Source organism: Phyllostomus discolor, chromosome X (assembly GCF_004126475.2).
Source record: "Phyllostomus discolor isolate MPI-MPIP mPhyDis1 chromosome X, mPhyDis1.pri.v3, whole genome shotgun sequence".
Classification (NCBI taxonomy): Eukaryota; Metazoa; Chordata; class Mammalia; order Chiroptera; family Phyllostomidae; genus Phyllostomus; species Phyllostomus discolor.
In genome coordinates this window covers 13008771-13025956 of record NC_050198.1, presented here as the reverse complement: position 1 = coordinate 13025956, position 17186 = coordinate 13008771, and the positions used below count along the sequence as shown (strand labels likewise).

At 36.5% G+C, this 17186-nt stretch overlaps 1 long non-coding RNA gene across 1 annotated transcript; it reads left to right on the top strand.

Moving 5' to 3' along the window:
• The first annotated feature begins 4549 nt into the window (after nt 1-4549).
• LOC118498499 lies at nt 4550-16402 on the top strand. The gene is made up of 3 exons (XR_004900982.1): nt 4550-4561; nt 15465-15469; nt 16159-16402. It is a non-coding gene; the product is annotated as an uncharacterized LOC118498499 (long non-coding RNA).
• Nucleotides 16403-17186: the final 784 nt, after the last annotated feature.

Sequence of the window (17186 nt, the reverse complement as noted above, 5' to 3'; positions counted from 1 at the left end):
TTCTTTCTTTTTTAGGAGGAGCATTTACTTCAGGGACAATTATGCCTTAGGGACCACCTCATCCCCAAAGTGGGAAAGATGAAATGATAACTTCTGACCTCAGATGGAATTATAGTAGCTTCACAGAGATTGTCTGAGAATATTTTTAGCAGGTTTATTGGGAAGGACTAGTGGTGTGAATTCCTTCCCTCCCAAAGGAAAAGGGTGTGGTATTACTTCCAATTACCAAGTCAAGAAAGAGGCTTTCATGAGATGCCACAATTCACTTACTGTGCATCCCCATAAATTACAGGGACACTAGGAACTGGTATTTAACTCATACCAGTAGCAAGAGAGAGCTTTCTGTGTGGCTAATATATTTCCCACCATGTGTTTATTTGGGTAAAAATTGTATGACTATTTCCTGTGCCCCAGATGTGGACTATGAACATGAGAAAGTAAGAATATGGTTTTCTTGGATTTTGTTGAATGAAGCCCCTGAGAGTGTTAGTTAAGCCATAAAATAAATAATCTGGGAGATGTCCCAGATGTTTACATGCCAGAGAATGAAAGGGCAACCCAGCAGCATAGAATGCCTATGATTTTCCTCATTGATGAAAAAGCATGTGAGATATATCCTCATAATTAGGGGAGTCCCAAAGGAACTCATGAGAGTGCCTGTGTCAGATATTTATTTTCACAATAATCCTGAATATTAACCAAAATACCCTCATCCACATACAATAGCAAGTTTATGGTTCATGCCTCTAGGGTTGTCATCTTAGATGTCTACACTGATCCGGGCTTGACTCATATGCACACTTAGGGATGGTTGACTCTCAACTTTGTCTATGATGCTTTTGGCTGGAACAACAGAGATAATGTAGACATCTTCTCCTGTTATAAGCCAGCACAAGCATGTTCTTTGCAATGGCAGAGGCACAGAGGGGAGGGAAAGCCCATTTACAGCATCTTGTTTCAGGTTGCTGCTTATATCATGACTGTTCACATTGCACTGGCCAAAACAAGTCATGTGGCCATCCCTAGAGTCAGACTGAAGGAGCATTATAAAGTTTCTGGGAAAATAGGATGGATAAGAGAGGGATGAAGACTTGGTGGTATTTTTTGAAATTAGTCCATTACAGTGCCCATGAAAAAAACCAAAGATTCAATCAACTACCAGATCCAAAGAGTGCTAGAGTTAAATCACCATGCCATTACCAAGCAAACAAGAACTTTCCATCTCAATCTACTTCTTCTCTTTCCCTGATATTTGATCACAGTGTAATCATCCATTGTGATCAGTGAGGTGGAGGAAGAACATTAAAAAGTCTACGTGATAATAAAGTCAGCTTCTCTCTGAAGTGGGACCAAGACTAGGCAGGTAAGGAGACTAAGTTATAGAACAGTCAAAATATTTTAAAAATCACTTTATGCCACTAGATATCTTAATTAGTGAATTGAGACTGTATTTTAGAACTAAAAGCAACAGTTGAGTATTTATTACCTTAGTGTGACTAAAGAAGCTATGGGGCTGGACTTCAATTTTCATCCTGAGCCTGGTGAAGAACTATCTTGACTCAGTAAATAGAGAGAGACAGTGAGAGACAAAACTGAAGTTACTTTATAATTAATTTCCATCAACAATCCTTAAGTAATTACATTACTTCAATAAATAGTGTATGGTAGTAGTTGAGAGTTAGAAATCAAGAGCCAAATTGCAGTTTGTGGATTCAAATTTCAGCTGTTTCTTGGTGACTTAAACATATTTGTTTTTTCTTAATGTAATTAATTTCTGTCTTACATTTTTCTTACCTTGAAAATTGAAATAGTATTTTTACCATCCTCAAAGCATTGTTGCAAGGATTGATTAATACATTTAAATCATTTCAAACAGTGCCTGGTACACAGTAAACACTTGGTAACTGTTACTATATTGTACTATTTTTGCTTAAAAGTAAACTATTCTACAATGATATGTGAAATAGAGTACTCTGATTGGAAACCACACTGGGGAGTGATACATGCATAGCATGTGAAAGTGTATCAATTATACAGTACTTGGTGAAAAAATCATTCGGTTACTCTTTTGTATGAGTACTGTAGGCAATCCATTCTTTCCAAGCCCAGATTCTCCTTTTAACAAGCTCACCTTGGCTTGGTTTTCCCTTGGGAATTTTCTTGGACTTTTTACCACTGGTGACATTTCTCTGGGTCGTCATGTGTGTCCTTCATTCAGTTAGTATGCATTTATTGTCTATTAGTGAGCCTTTAGCATACAAAGTGATGTTTCTAACATGCAAAAGGCAAGTATGAAAAAATACTTTCAGATATTTGACTTTTTAAAAATTATTTTCAATAGCTAGATGCTGGAAGCAACCAAGATGCCCATCAGTAAATGAATGGGTCAAAAAACTATGGTACATTTACACAATGGAATTCTATGCAGCAGAAAGAAAGAAGGAGCTCCTACCCTTTGCAATAGCGTGGATGGAGCTGGAAAACATTATGCTAAGCAAAACAAGCCAGGCAGTGAAAGACAAACACCATGTGATCTCACCTTTAACAGGAGTCTAAACAACAAAACAAAGAAACAAGCAAAATATAACCAAAGACACTGAAATAGAGGACAGGCTAACAGTGACCACAGGGGAGAGTAGAGGGAATTTCAGGGGACATTGGGAAGGGTTCACGGGAACAAACTTAAAGGACACATGGTCAAAAACTATGGGGAGGGTGGTAATGGGAGGGAAGTGGGGAGGGGTGGGAGGGGGGCTGGAATGGGAATAAAAAGGAGAAAACTGTATTTGAACAATGATTAAAATAAAATTAAAAAAAATTCTTTTCAGCCCTGGCTGGCATAGCTCAGTGGATTGAGTGCGGGCTGCAAACCAAAGCATAGCAGGTTTGATTCCCAGCCAGGGCACATGCCTGGGTTGCAGGCCATGGCCTCCAGCAACCGCACATTATTGTTTCCCTCTCTCTCTCTCTCTCTCTCTCTCTTCCCTCTCTAAAAAGAAATAAATAAATCTTTAAAAAACGTTAAAAAATATTTTCAATTGCAGTTAGCATTCAATATTATATTAGTCTTGGGTGTACATCATAGTAGTTAGACGTTTATATAACAACAATAGTTTTAGTGCCCTCCTTGCAACATACGTATATGACTCTGAAGACAGATAATTTTATTAGTTTCTTTAGAAAACAGGGGACCTAGATTGCAATATAAGATTTAAAGTCATAAATTTAGGGCTAGCAGGAAACTTCAAAATTGTTTATTCAACTCTCCTACTTTATAGATGACAAAATGAAGGCTAAAATGCAAACAATTATGTGTCCAGACCTTCAGACTACTTTTAGAGTCAGAACTGTAAGTAATGTCTTCACACAAGCCACTGCTCCTTCAATACCTCATACCTTCCCACATGATCATGAGCTCAACAGGGTAAAGAAGAATTTGGATAAAATGAGTAATCAGGGGTTAATGTCAAAAATGGAGTGCAGATATCTACAACAGGTAATAGAAACCGTTTTTTATTCTGTATTTATTTTTATTTTTTATTGTGAATAATAGTGTTGTGAACATGGGTGTACAAATATCTCTTTGAACCCCAGCTTTGAATTCTTTTGGATATCTATCTAGGAGTGGAATTACTAGATCATATGTTAACTCAACTTTTATTGTTTTGGAGGAGCCCAATTTTTAAATTGAAGACTGATTATGGTGATAGAATCTTAAATGGCCTTTTGCTCAAAAATATGATAGGAAATGGATAGGAGGCATGCTGGGAATGAGAAACCCCCTATACACCTTTGCTTCAAGATAAAAAGACTATTGAGAATTTTTTTTCAATCACACTCCTCTTTTCACCTGATGTAATAATACCACTCAGAGTAGTATTATTGTCTTTTTCAGTGTCATGCCTCAGAGTCACCTGAAGGGCTGGCTGGTTATACAATATGACTCCCTGGATCTGGATCTCACCTCCAGAAATTGTGATAAGCAGACCTCAGGGAGAGGGTGGGGAGAGCACTGCTGGGGCTGAGACTCTAGTCTGACAAGTTCTCAGGTGATTCTGATGTGGTAAGTCAGGGATCAAACTCTGAGAATCACTGACCTATATAAACAGTAGTAAATAGTAATACAACAAATATGGAGGAGATTGTGCGTTATGATAAAATTTCACACATTGCATGTGTGCATGTACTACATGTAGCATAAAATAATATCTTCTTGATAGAAGCAAAGAGGATCAAATGGCTTCGAAAATGCGATATAAGATTTGTGTGTATATTTCTTGACAGTGTACATGACTAATTACTTTAGAGACATTGCTATACCACTTTGATATCTCAAGAGATTTATTTCAGAAGTGTCTTGGCTCTAGCTTCTTAGCTGCTATAAACTGCTCTAAGATCTGCTTTAACCTAAAGAACTCTTCATTTATTTTATTTCAACAAGAACCGCTCAGTAAGCCCCTTTTTAAGCAATCTCTCCTCTCTTTGCATGCCTTCTCTTCCCTCACAATCTGTCTGTGTATCAGTACAATCCTATAGTCCTTACACAGGATTATGGATTCTGGTGCTATGAATATAAAGTATGTGGTTCCAGATTGATTTCCAACTTTCAACTGACACATTTGTACTAAAATACCTCATGCTCTTGGGTTGGTATGACAAGTAATCAGTATCATTTATATGTTGGTTTATGTAACCAAGGTTACTAGTAGTACAAAAAACTAAAACACTATGACAAGAACTAAGAAAATTACAAAATATTGGTTTAATTAAACAAAACACCTAAGAGGGTTAAAATACAATGGAAATTAAAATCATATATATGTGTGTGTATATATGTACATATATACATATATATATCTTTCAAATTAAAAGATGTAGTTTATAAGACTTCTAGTCTAGATGGAGGCATAAGTAAACATGCTTCACCTCCTTGCACAACCACAGAAAGAATTACAGCTAGACCTCAAAACAAATAACATCCAGAATAATCAGAAAATCAGGCTGTATGGAAGTCCAGCAACCATGGATTTAAAGAAGCCACATTCATCCAGATGAGAAGGAGGGGCAGAGACGAGTAGACAGGCAGAGAGGTGCATGGATGAGGTGTGGTGTGAAGAGGGGCCAGCTGCATCAGAATGGGTGGGCTCACATTCACATGTGGTAAATGAAAATCAGGAGGGATACCTTGGGAGTGAGCAATCCCAGTCCCAGGGCAGACTGCATAGCCCAGGGATCCAGCACCAGCAAAATAAATCCCCATAACTTCTGAAAAACAAAGTGGGAGTTGGAGTGGTGGAAAACCTGCCAGATTTTCAGGAGACTCTGGTTAAAGGGCCTGAGTGGACTTACAACATCCACAGACCCACCCGCTCTGGGATGCAGAACCAGGGCAACAGCTGGCAGGGCATTAGCCACATACAGGGAGTAAGTAAAGTGACTGGAAACAGAGCAAGTGCCAGGCAAATGTCCAGAAGCCAGGCAGCGTCATTGTTCCCTGTCAGAGCCCTCACCCCACAGAGAGCCACAAAGTGGTGAAGCAGGTTGCCTCATCCTGGCGATCACCTAAGGCTGTGTCCCACACAATTTACAGGTGCCTTTTTTACAGTAGGCTACACTAAGACAGGGCTCAAAGCAGCTCTACCTAATACACAGAAACAAACACAGGGAGTCTACCAAATTGAGGAGACAAAGAAATATGGCCCAAATGAAAGAACAAAACAAAACCCCAGAAAAAGAACCAAACTAAATGGAGATAACCAATCCATCAGATATAAAGTTCAAAACACTGGTGATCAGGGTACTCAAAGAACTCATTGAGTATGGCAACAGCATGAAAAAGATACAGGCAGGAATGAAGGTTACACTAAGTGAAATAAAGAAAAATCAACATGGATCCAACAATGGACAGGAGGAACCTGGGATTCAAATCAATGTTCTGGAACAAAAGGAAGAAATAAACATTCAACCAGAATAGCAAGAAGAAAAAAAAATTCAAAAAATTAGGATATTATAAGGAGCCTCTGGGACATCTCCAAATGTACTAACATCTGGATCATAGGTATGCAAGAAGGAGAAGAGGAAGAACAAGAAAGTGAAAACTTATTTGAAAAAATAATGAAAGAAAATGTCCCTAATTTGGTGAAGGAAATAGACATACAAGTCCAGGAAGCACAGAGAGTTCCAAACAAGCTGGAACCAATGAGGACCACACCAAGACATGTCATAATTAAAATGCCAAAGGTTAAAGATAAAGAGAGAATCTTAAAAGCAACAAGAGAAAAGCAGAGAGTTACCTACAAAAGAATTCCCATAAAACTGTCAGCTGATTTCTCAAAAGATACTTTGCATACAAGAAGGGCCTGCCAAGAAGTATTCAAAGTCATGAAAGGCAAGGACCTACAACCTAGATTACTCTATCCACCAAAGCTATCACTTAGATGGAAGGGCAGATAAAGTGCTTCCCAGACAAGGTAAAACTAAAGGAGTTCATCATTACCAAGCCATTATATATGAAATGGTAAAGGGACTTATTCAAGAAAAAGATCAAAACTATGAACATTAAAATGGCAATAAACTCACAACTATCAACAACTGAATCTAAAAACACAAACTAAGCTAACAACTGGAACAGGAACAGAATCATAGGTAAATCATAGTTATGGAGATCATTTGGAGGGCTAGGAGGAAGGGGAAAATGGGGGGAGAGGTGGGGGTACTAAAAAGTACTAATTGGTAGGTACAAAATAGACAGGGGGAGGTTAAGAACAGTATAAGAAATGGAGAAGCCAAAGATCTTATATGTACAACCCATGGGCATGAACTAAGGGGGTATTATTGGAGGGATGTGGGTACCAAGCAGAGGCGGGCCAAGGGGAAAAATTGGGACAATTGTAATAGCATAATCAGTAAAATATATTTTTAAAAAAGAAAGAAAAATATCAAACAAATCCCAACTGATCCACATTTCCCAAAAATGCCTGACCAAGTATAAAGTCTGAGAAACTTCTAGCCATGAGGAGCCTAAGAAAACATCGCTACTAAATGTATTGTGGTGTTCTGGGTGGGATCCTGGACCAGAAGAGGGACATGAATTAAAAACGAAGGAAATTTGAATAAAGTATGGACTTTAGTTAATATAAAAAAGATAGGATTATGGGCTATCTTTTATAATCCATATATAGCAATATATTGATGAAACCAAAAAGAGTGAAATTCAATAGGGATTAATTTAAAATTTATCAATAAATTTGCCCTGGCTGGCGTAGCTCAGTGGATTGAGCGCGGGCTGCGAACCAAAGTGTCGCAGGTTCGATTCCCAGCCAGGGTACATGCCCGGGTTGCAGGCCATAACCCCCAGCAACCACACATTGATGTTTCTCTCTCTCCCTCTATCTCCCTCCCTTCCCTCTCTAAAAAATAAATAAATAAAAATCTAAAAAAAAGAAACAGATAGTTAAAAAAAATAAAAAAATAAATTCTAAAGTATATACACATACAATCTTTCAGATATATAATTTAACAAGATTTCATATTAAAATATACTTCAATGAGTCTTTAAATTGGATAATTTTTAATGTCCCTTTCAATTGCGCAAGTCTGAGATCTTTTGATTTATGGCTTCTATTTAAATTAAAGGTTAATACAACAGGCTTATTTTATAGGATGTCATGTCAAAACAAATGAGGCAATCTTGCATGACTGAAATTCTTTATCCATAAACAGCAATATAAAAAAATTCTGGAGATCTGCTGTACAACATTGTGCTTATAATTAATAATGTTGTATGAACACTTACATTTTTGTTAAGAATAGATCCCATGTTATGTGTTTCTTACATCCTTCTACTCCCAGGGGGAAAAAAAAACAAGCAAGGCAATAGTTTTAATCTGCTTTGACTGGGCAAACATATATCAGGTCTGTGTTTATTTAAGAAATCCACATTTTTAGAAAGAAGGAAACAAACCATGAATAATCTAGTGGAGTGGCCAGAATGAAAAGAAAATTTGAAGCTACCATTTTTACAGAAAGGCTGGGGACATAGAAATGTTTAAGCTTAGAGAAAGCCTGATCCTGTGTTTGTGTGTGTGCAGCTGAGTTTGTGTGCATGCCTCTAAGTGGCAGGCAGGTGTGCAAGACATGAGGCATTTTCAATTATTATGAAAGGAGTATTAAACACATTCAAGGGATTTTCCTGAGGATTGATTTAAAGGAACAGCTGGGAGGAATAGGGGGTCATGGCAATTCAATTAATAAAATTATTTTGGCACAACATACAGAATTTTCAAGCAATTAGAGATGTCATTAATAAAACTGACTTCCTTGTGAAGATATAATGGGGATTTACCCATTTTTGTTCCCAAAGGATTTTCATAGGTGCATGGATAGGGGAGATAAGGCAGTTGAAACTGATGTCTGTGCATTGATCCAGTATCCTAAAGCCTTACATATTCAGAGAGAGTGGACTAAAAATATCCACTCATCAGTAAAAGGAAACCAGGGAGCTCACCTGCCTCTGATTAGCCTTTGGATTGAATAAAATAAAATAGCCTGGAAAATCAGAAGCACAGCCTGCCTCACATATCTGTCTGTTTTGATTTTACTTTTCTGCAGGCTCTAGCGAATTCCAGTTTGAGAAATTAACATGGAAAGTGATTCCTGGTTACAAATTCCAGGGAACCTCTGGGAGGAGACAATTCAATGTGACTGCCACCAGCAGGCAAGAATTACAGGAAGGGACACTATTAAGAGAAATTCTTAGACAGACAGAGAGACTGAGGGAGAGATTATCACAGAAAATGCTTCCAAATATACACCTGAAGATGAAAATTAAACCAGATAGAAAAAACAACTAAGTCAGAAGGACTAATGAACAAAGACATTAGTAAATATATTGGTGAGTTTAAACAAATAATTAACATAAAAGGTGAACATAAATAATGGATAATACTTTGTAATGTGAAATAAGAGTTACTGAAGTAAATTTTTTAAAAAATAATTTTATTGTTTTGGAGAAAGATAGTGATGTTAACTTTAAAATTTGTGAAGTCAAATATAAATATTAAAATTGCACGTTTGTCCAGTGAAATAATATATGTAGAATATACACTACACTAAAGAGAATAATATATTTTAAAACTCTTGAAATTGCCCTGGCTGGCGTAGCTCAGTGGATTGAGCGTGGGCTGGGAACCAAAGTGTCGCAGGTTCGATTCCCAGCCAGGGTACATTCCTGGGTTGCAGGCCAGAACCCCCAGCAACCGCACATTGATGTTTCTCTCTATTTCCCTCCCTTCCCTCTCTAAAAATAAATATAAATAAATAAAATCTTTAAAAAAAAAAACCTCTTGAAATAAATGAAGGTAAGAAAGGAGAAAAACCCAGTAAAATTAAACAAATGGAGTTCAAGTTATTTAATATATCAATAATCACTGTAAATGCAAATAGTGTTGTCTTCAAATAAAATAGATATATAGCTATAGATAAATATATTGATTTATAGATATGTAGATATGGATAATATGTCGTTCTTATATATATTACACATAATATATAGAACCATTGTTTTAATTTCTAGCAATTTGCTTCCTTGTGTTTTAAGTGTTTGTCTTAAATAGTGTCTCAATCATTACAAAATAAACATTAAGACAAAAATATCTCTAGACTGTATCAAAATATGGGGATAATAATTTCAGTTTCTTAGTATAATAAAAAATACTCAACCATTACACACCAAATAACTTTGTATTATTATGTCTCACAATATGTAGAGCAAAAGTTATTAGTGTTTCAAAGAGAGACAACTCCACAATTATAGTGTGAGTGTTCTCAAATTCTCAAATAAAAAAATGGAAACATTTTTTAAATTATGGATATAGTGTGCATTGAAACTAACAAAATTGACAAGCTTATTAAAAGTTACTTCATGCTTATATTTGAACAGGAACTATAGTCTAGGTTATATAAATCAAGACTCAGAAAAATCAAAATTTTATCAGATAGACTAATTCTCTAATGAAAGTACAATTTAGTGATCAATTACAAAAAGATTACCAATAAATTGCATATATTAAAACTAGAAAAATACAAGTTTAGTGGTTGAAGAAATCAAAATGATAATTAGAAAATTACTGGGAACTGAATTCATATAAAACTATTACAGGTAAAAAATTTTGTTTAACATTAGTTAGAAGACAAAATATAGGAAAGATGGTTGAACACTAATTTTCCAATTCAATATATGAAGTAAGATAAAAACAAAATCAAAAACATCTAAATGGTACTAGAAATTAATAGGCACAACTAGAGATAAAACAGATTAAAGAGACTATCAAAAATAACTTTTTACCAACATGTGTGAAAACAGTAAAATTTATAATTTTTCACACATATACAGAGACACATGGTATATTATTTTTAAATTATGAAATCTAAAATATATACCGTACATGCTTGCACAATGACATGGAAAACTGGAAATATTTTTATGGCTTTCTGTTGCCTGTGGGATTTTAAATAACTTTTCAATATTTTTCTTTATCTGTTCTTCTCTGAAGTCTAAATCTCCTAGAAGGTTTAGCATAAAACTGATGATTTATTTAAGCATAGTAGAATTCCTGTCACTCTTCTATCAATTCTGGAATGAGTGCAGCCATTTCTGATTATATTTACAAGTATTCTTTGTCAATATGCTCTTTGTGGGTAGCTCTGTAAAGAGTGGGTTGCTTGGTTAGAACATGGGAATATAGGGGAACTAAATGGTAATTCAAAAAATACAATAAATTTTTTTAAAAGGAACATGGTAGTGGTGGCCTAGCCAATTCGAAGATAATGTCTTGATTAACTTATAGATTCTTCTGACAAATGCTGGAATTAGTTTTGCTGCAATTCGAGTAAGTGAATCCCAATAAATACTTAATTTAAAAAAATATTTTATTTATTTTTAGACAGAGGGGGAGGGGGAGGGAGAGAGTAAGAGAGGGAGAGAAACATCAATGTTTGGTTGCCTCTCACATGCCCCACACCGGGGAACCTGGCCTGCAACCCAGGCATGGGCCCTGACTGGGAATTGAACCTGTGACCCTTTGGTTTGCATGTCAGCACTCAATCCACTGAGCCAAACCAACCAGGGCCCAAGAAATGCTTTAAAATAAAAATTGCAAACATTCATTGGTGTATCGATAGTAACATTCATTACTGTCCATATCCCTCCATTGAATAGGTATAAACTTTAGGGAAAATTTCAACAGATTTAAACTCCTTTCGAAATTGCATTACATATCACCTTTTCTAACCAAATCAGATTTTGTTCAGAATAGTTTCATTGCCTGCAGTTGTCCCCCTGATGTTTAAAAGCACTCAACAGACTAAACTTGACCATCCCTTGAGATATTGTATAAAAGGCTAAGGAAAGATGATTTACTAACACAGGTGTTTCTCTGTATTCTGAGATATAACATTCTATAAACAGAAATTCTAAGTAGTGGAATGATTTTTAAAAGTGCAAAATTCTTTATATTTTAAGTAAATCATGTCCTTCACTAAGCACCGTCAAATGCATTGCCTCAAACCTAAAATGTCTAAAGCTAACCCCCCTTGTCCTATCCACAAAATCTGCTCCTTCAGAGGGTGGCAACTGCATCTAGGGCTTCCTGGGGGTGTAATCTGTACAGTTTGTGTAAAGCTCCATTGTCCCGATTTTGACATTTTCAGTAATTTTTTAACAAAATAGCCTGCATTTTCATTTTATAGTGAGCTCCATACATTATACACCCAGTTGATTGACTGCATCTTCTTATTCCTTAGTAAAAAAAAACTTTGAGTCATACCCCATGTTCAAACTATCAGTACTTCCTACTTTTTACCATCAGGTTGTCTACTTCTCATCAATTCCCTGGTATGACCCAAGTCCAAGCCACCAGCACCCACCCAGAGCCTCCCCAATCTCCCCATCTTCTTTCTTGGCCCTCTCCCCAGACTCTCTTCTCAGTAGAGCAATTGAGGTGATCTTTATAAATGAGAACTCAAGTCATATTACTCCTTTGTTCAAATTCTTCCAAGTACATGTTGTTTCACTGTACTAAAGGCCTAAATCCTTATGTGACCTACAACACTCTGTATGATCTGGCTTCCTGAACATCCCCTTTTCTTCACATCCCCTTTCTTGTCCACTCAGCTTTATCAACATCCATATACTTCCCATTCCTGCAGTCTCCCAGCCATGGATCTTAGAACACTGTACATAGTTCCTGTTTCTCTGCTGACATTCATTACCTGTTAAAAATATATGTACACACATTTTTTTCTTTAGGTTTCATAAAAATATTTAACAGCTGCTTCTAAGTCCTTGTTCGATAATTCCAATATCTGGACCAACTTAGGGCTTGTTTATTGACTATTTCTTTTCTCAAGTATAGATCGCATTTTTCTATTTACATGAAAACTGATTTTTGATAGAATACTAGATATGAATGGTATGTGATAGAGACTCTGAATTCTGTTCCCCTGAATAGTGATTTTTCATTCTAGCAGGCAGGTAACTTGGAAGGACTCAAGCCCCTAATCTGTCTCCCCTGTGGGCTGCAAAAGATGGAATCGCCACTCAGTTTTTTCAGTTTCCAGCTGCTGAGATTTTGCTGAGCCTCTTGGGGTCCTTACCATGCTTTAGGAATCCCTCACTTTCAGGATTACTAATTGTCTGTCTGCTCTGCTTTCCTGAAATCTAGCCTCACCAGCTCTTGGTGTCCCCATACTGTATGGAGATTTAGGCATATTATAAGGTAAAAAGATGTAAACTCACAAATTTCAGCAAGTGCAGTTATGTTCTTTCAAGGGTAGATTTCTGTTCAGATTCTACCTGCTGTTCTTTCTTCTATGCCTTGAAGTTAGTATTATTTTACATTTTGTCCAGATTTTATAATTGTTATCTGTGCCAAGTTTATCTGACCAAGAAACTAGCTGTGTGTGTTCAGACAAATTACTACACTTATTCTCACTGTGATTTATATATTTCAGCTGTTAGATGCAGATAATAATAGGGTTGGTTTGATGATTAAATGTTATATATATGTCAAGTTTGTACTGTGTCAATTTAGCTAACCTGGAACCATGTTTCTTAGACTTCCCTTTCCTTAGTGAAGATATCTTGCATGCGAATTGGAAAGTGAAAGTGAAGAATACAGTTTTTGCCCTTGGAAACACATTATGAGGCACCAGTCCCTGCTGCAGCTGACACAGGTTGTCACTGATGTGCTAAGTCACCTTGTTTGTAAGCCAACAAGTCTTACAGCTCCCACTTGGTCTTCTGCTTCAGCTTCTACATCTTTTTTGCAACTGTCTTTATAGCTCTGGAGAAAAAGGCACTAACAGGAGGAAGATTCAAGATTTAAAAGAATGTGAATTGGAAATCCAAAACAATATGATTAATAATTCTCATTATTCAGGCCCTGGCTGGTGTGACTCAGTGGATTGAGTGCTGGCCTACAAACCAAAGGGTGGCTGCTTTGATTCCAGTGAGGGCACATGCCCAGGTTTTGGCCAGGTCCCCAATAGGGGGCACATGAGAGTCACCTGCACATTGATGTTTCTTTCCCTCTCTTTCTCTGTCCTTTCCCCTCTCTAAAATGAATATACAAAGTCTTTAAAAGACAATTCTCATTATTCAGCTAGACATTCCAGAAATAAATCAAGCAATACTTCAGATGTTATCTTTTGATAGGGTTTTTTTGAGAAACAGGCTCCGAGATGGAATTTAGATCTCAATACATTAGTTGGAGAATGCACTTGGGTGCATCTGTGAAAGAAAGGAAAGAAGCAGGATGAGGAAGATTGAGAAGTCAAACTGCATGGTGGGCCCAAACAATAGCATCTGCCAACTGCCAGGAGGAACTCTGCAACTAAATGGTTCTGTCAATCATTGTACAGTGAGCACCCTCAGCACCAGTTTGATTAATCAGTCACTCCATGACAGTCTCTCTAGGGAGGGCATGACCTTGGGCATGGGGATGCATTTGCTTAGTACTCCCCAAAGGTGGGACAACAAACCTTTATTGAAAGATCTGGACTGTCCATCCCTATGTCCAGCACAGTGTACTGTAAAGGCATTGAAAGAAAAATTGGGGTGAAATTATGAATGCATGGTCCAAGAAATGCAACCTGTGAATAACAAAACTGATTGTGTTAGTGAAAGACAAATAAACTAGATATCACTTTATCACCCTCAACGTTGATTTCAAGAGTGATCCTTGGCCTCACTGAGCCATAAATCTTAGTTGTTTCCTAGGCTTAGAGACATTTGACAAGCTACAAAAGATAATCAGTCAACCATGTATATAGTCATCCTTCATCTTTGATCCACACAAATTTGCTTTCTCAGTTAATATGAAGAATCAATAATTATTGCTGACTTTAATTCTCATTACTGATTTTGAAATGGTAATTTTACGTAGTCATTTCTTTCCCTCAATCTTTTCATAATAATTGACCATTTCATATTTTGTCCATCCATAACATATTGAATTAAATATTGAGGTCATTTTAAAAATCATTAAAGACCGACTGACATATGTGTATATAGTACTCTAGTTAAAAAGTTCACTTTGGTATAAGATGTTGAAGAAAAACAAAAGTGATAATAGAATTATATTTTTAACAAGAGTTTGGATTTTAAAAAAGCACATTGTAGTAAGTATTAGAATATTAATTTCTGAAATGATAAGTTTGCCTTTAAGCAATAATTTCTGTAAGTATATGCTTTACATAGATTGTTCTCCACTTATGACCATAAATTTTAAATGTTCTATTATTAATATATAAAAAGTGCCTCAATGATCATTTATTCTATATCTTCATTGAGCATCTGTAGTGCTGGGCACCTAGGTAACTAAAGAAATGACAACATTCCTGGATTCTAGAAGTTCACATTTAGTGAGGCAAAAAAGTAAACCAATTAAGCTGTTTTATGTCAGATGGAAGTGGGACAGGAAGTGTCTCTTGAATTATCCATTGAGGTGGTGATATGGAAGCTAAGCCTTGAAGGGTGAGAAAGAACTCATTGAGCAGTAAAGTTAAGGGAGAACAATTCAAGCAAAGCCAGAAAGTTTGAAGAGAATGTTTTATACCACAGACTGCCCAATTGAGGAATGATAACAAATGCTCCCAGAAATATAGTCCTGTGAAAGATTATGAATTTTTATGAAATGCTAAGTTATAAATAATTTACCCTATAGGCAAAGGGAAGTCATGTATAATAGTCAATGTGTGCCTTCATTATAGATGTATTTTACCATGATCATTCAGACAACTGTGTGGTGGATTGAATACAATATATAAGATTTTAGGCAGAGAATCCAGTTCTTACATCATATCAGAGAATGTATAACTATAGAAATATAAACTGGAAATAGATATGCAGGGCTGTATTGTAAGATAATTACATAGAAGAAATGATAACAGTTATTAATAACTAGACCTGGTACTTAAGGAAAGATTCCAGAATTATTTGGCATTGTCAGGCAAAATGTTTAATATATGAGGGGGGACCCCCAAAAAACAGAATTATCTTCTGGAGAGCAGGCCCGTTATAGTACAGGCTTCCTTGCTCGGTGACTGTTCTAGGAACCCATCTGTATCAGTGTACTGACTGGCATTGTTGTGAGAGACTGCATTTGGCTTCAGTGATTTCTTTGTGAAGACTCTTTACAAGTACTTGCCCATTTCATGATGGGTGATTTATGAGCAAACCTACCCACACCACATTGACATGTGGCACTGAGTGTTTAGCAGTTTTTGACCCCAAATGGCATGACCCCATGCCCTACCCTCCCTATTCACTTGATCTCACTCTGAGTGACATTTGTTATGTTTCCCCCAATGAAAAAAACCTTCAAAGGGAAATGTTTGCCGATATAGAAGACATGAAACAAAAAATAGCAGAAGCACCAAAAAGCATCAAAATGGACAAGTTCAAAAACTGTTTTGAGCAGTGGAAAAAAATGTCTTGATAGGTATATTGCATCAAATAGAGAGGACTTTGAAGATGACTGAAGTTTAAACATGTAAGAATAAATACACATTTTTTATTAACAAACTCCAGTTTTTGGAGGTCCCTCCTAGTAAGAAGAAAAATTTTGGTGCAAGAGGATTGTAGCAGATTCCAGCCAGCAGAGTCTGTGTGTTGTGGCTGAAGATGAGAACAAATGCACACAGACTACAGAAGTCCTGTGGAGAAAAAGGGACAGTACAGGTACTCTCTTAACATGAGAGTCCTATGGCTGCTTCTCTCAAGGGAAGAGTGCCCAGACCCTTGCCTGGACAGGCTTTTATTATTTTTCTCAGGTCTTATTATCTATTACATAGAATGTTGTTGTCTACATTTTAGGTACAATCAAGGAAATGAAAATAACAAATGCAGAAGGGAAAGGGGCAAGCTGATTATGCTCTGTCCTTGGGAAAATTCACACAGGCTTTGGAAATGACCTTGAAGATAGGCAATAAACATATACTATTTCAAACCAGGGTAAAGGAGTTTTAGCAAGAGCATGCCATAACAGTCTGGATGCACTTTCTGGGCCTGATTCCCATGGGAAAACCCAGTTTGAGGGTCTGGCTCCTGCCCACCACTTCGCTTCTGTAGGTTTTCCATACAGAGCTGAGTCACATTTGCCAGACTAAAACAAACTGGTTCCCTACAGAGGATGACAGTTTTTAGCAAGTTGATTTTGAGATTTTTGTGGCATACTCAAACGTTGTCCAATAGGTATTAAAAAATCCAGTCTAATGCTGAGAGAGAAATATTATAGCAGATATTATATATTTAGGGATCATTGGTGTCACATTGGAAGATAAGGTTGTAATTGTTAAACAGAGTATGAAAAATAAGGAAATAGTAGTTTTGAAGTTAGAATTCCTGTAAAAACTCTTTTAGTAAATCTATGAGTGCTGTGTAGAGTTTATCAGGTGTGAGTTACTCTGAGAAGTCTTCACTGCAAAACACTCTTCCCCCAGACTGATTAAATGTCCAAATGCAAATTTTCCATAATGCCCTGTATTTCTAACACAAGTAATATAAATGTAATAATCAGTTTCCTTCTTTGTCACTTCCATTAAATGGTATACCTTTCTGTGTCAATTTATAATTGACATTTTATTCCTAATGCCTAACAGTATGAGGTAAATAGTAATTACTGATT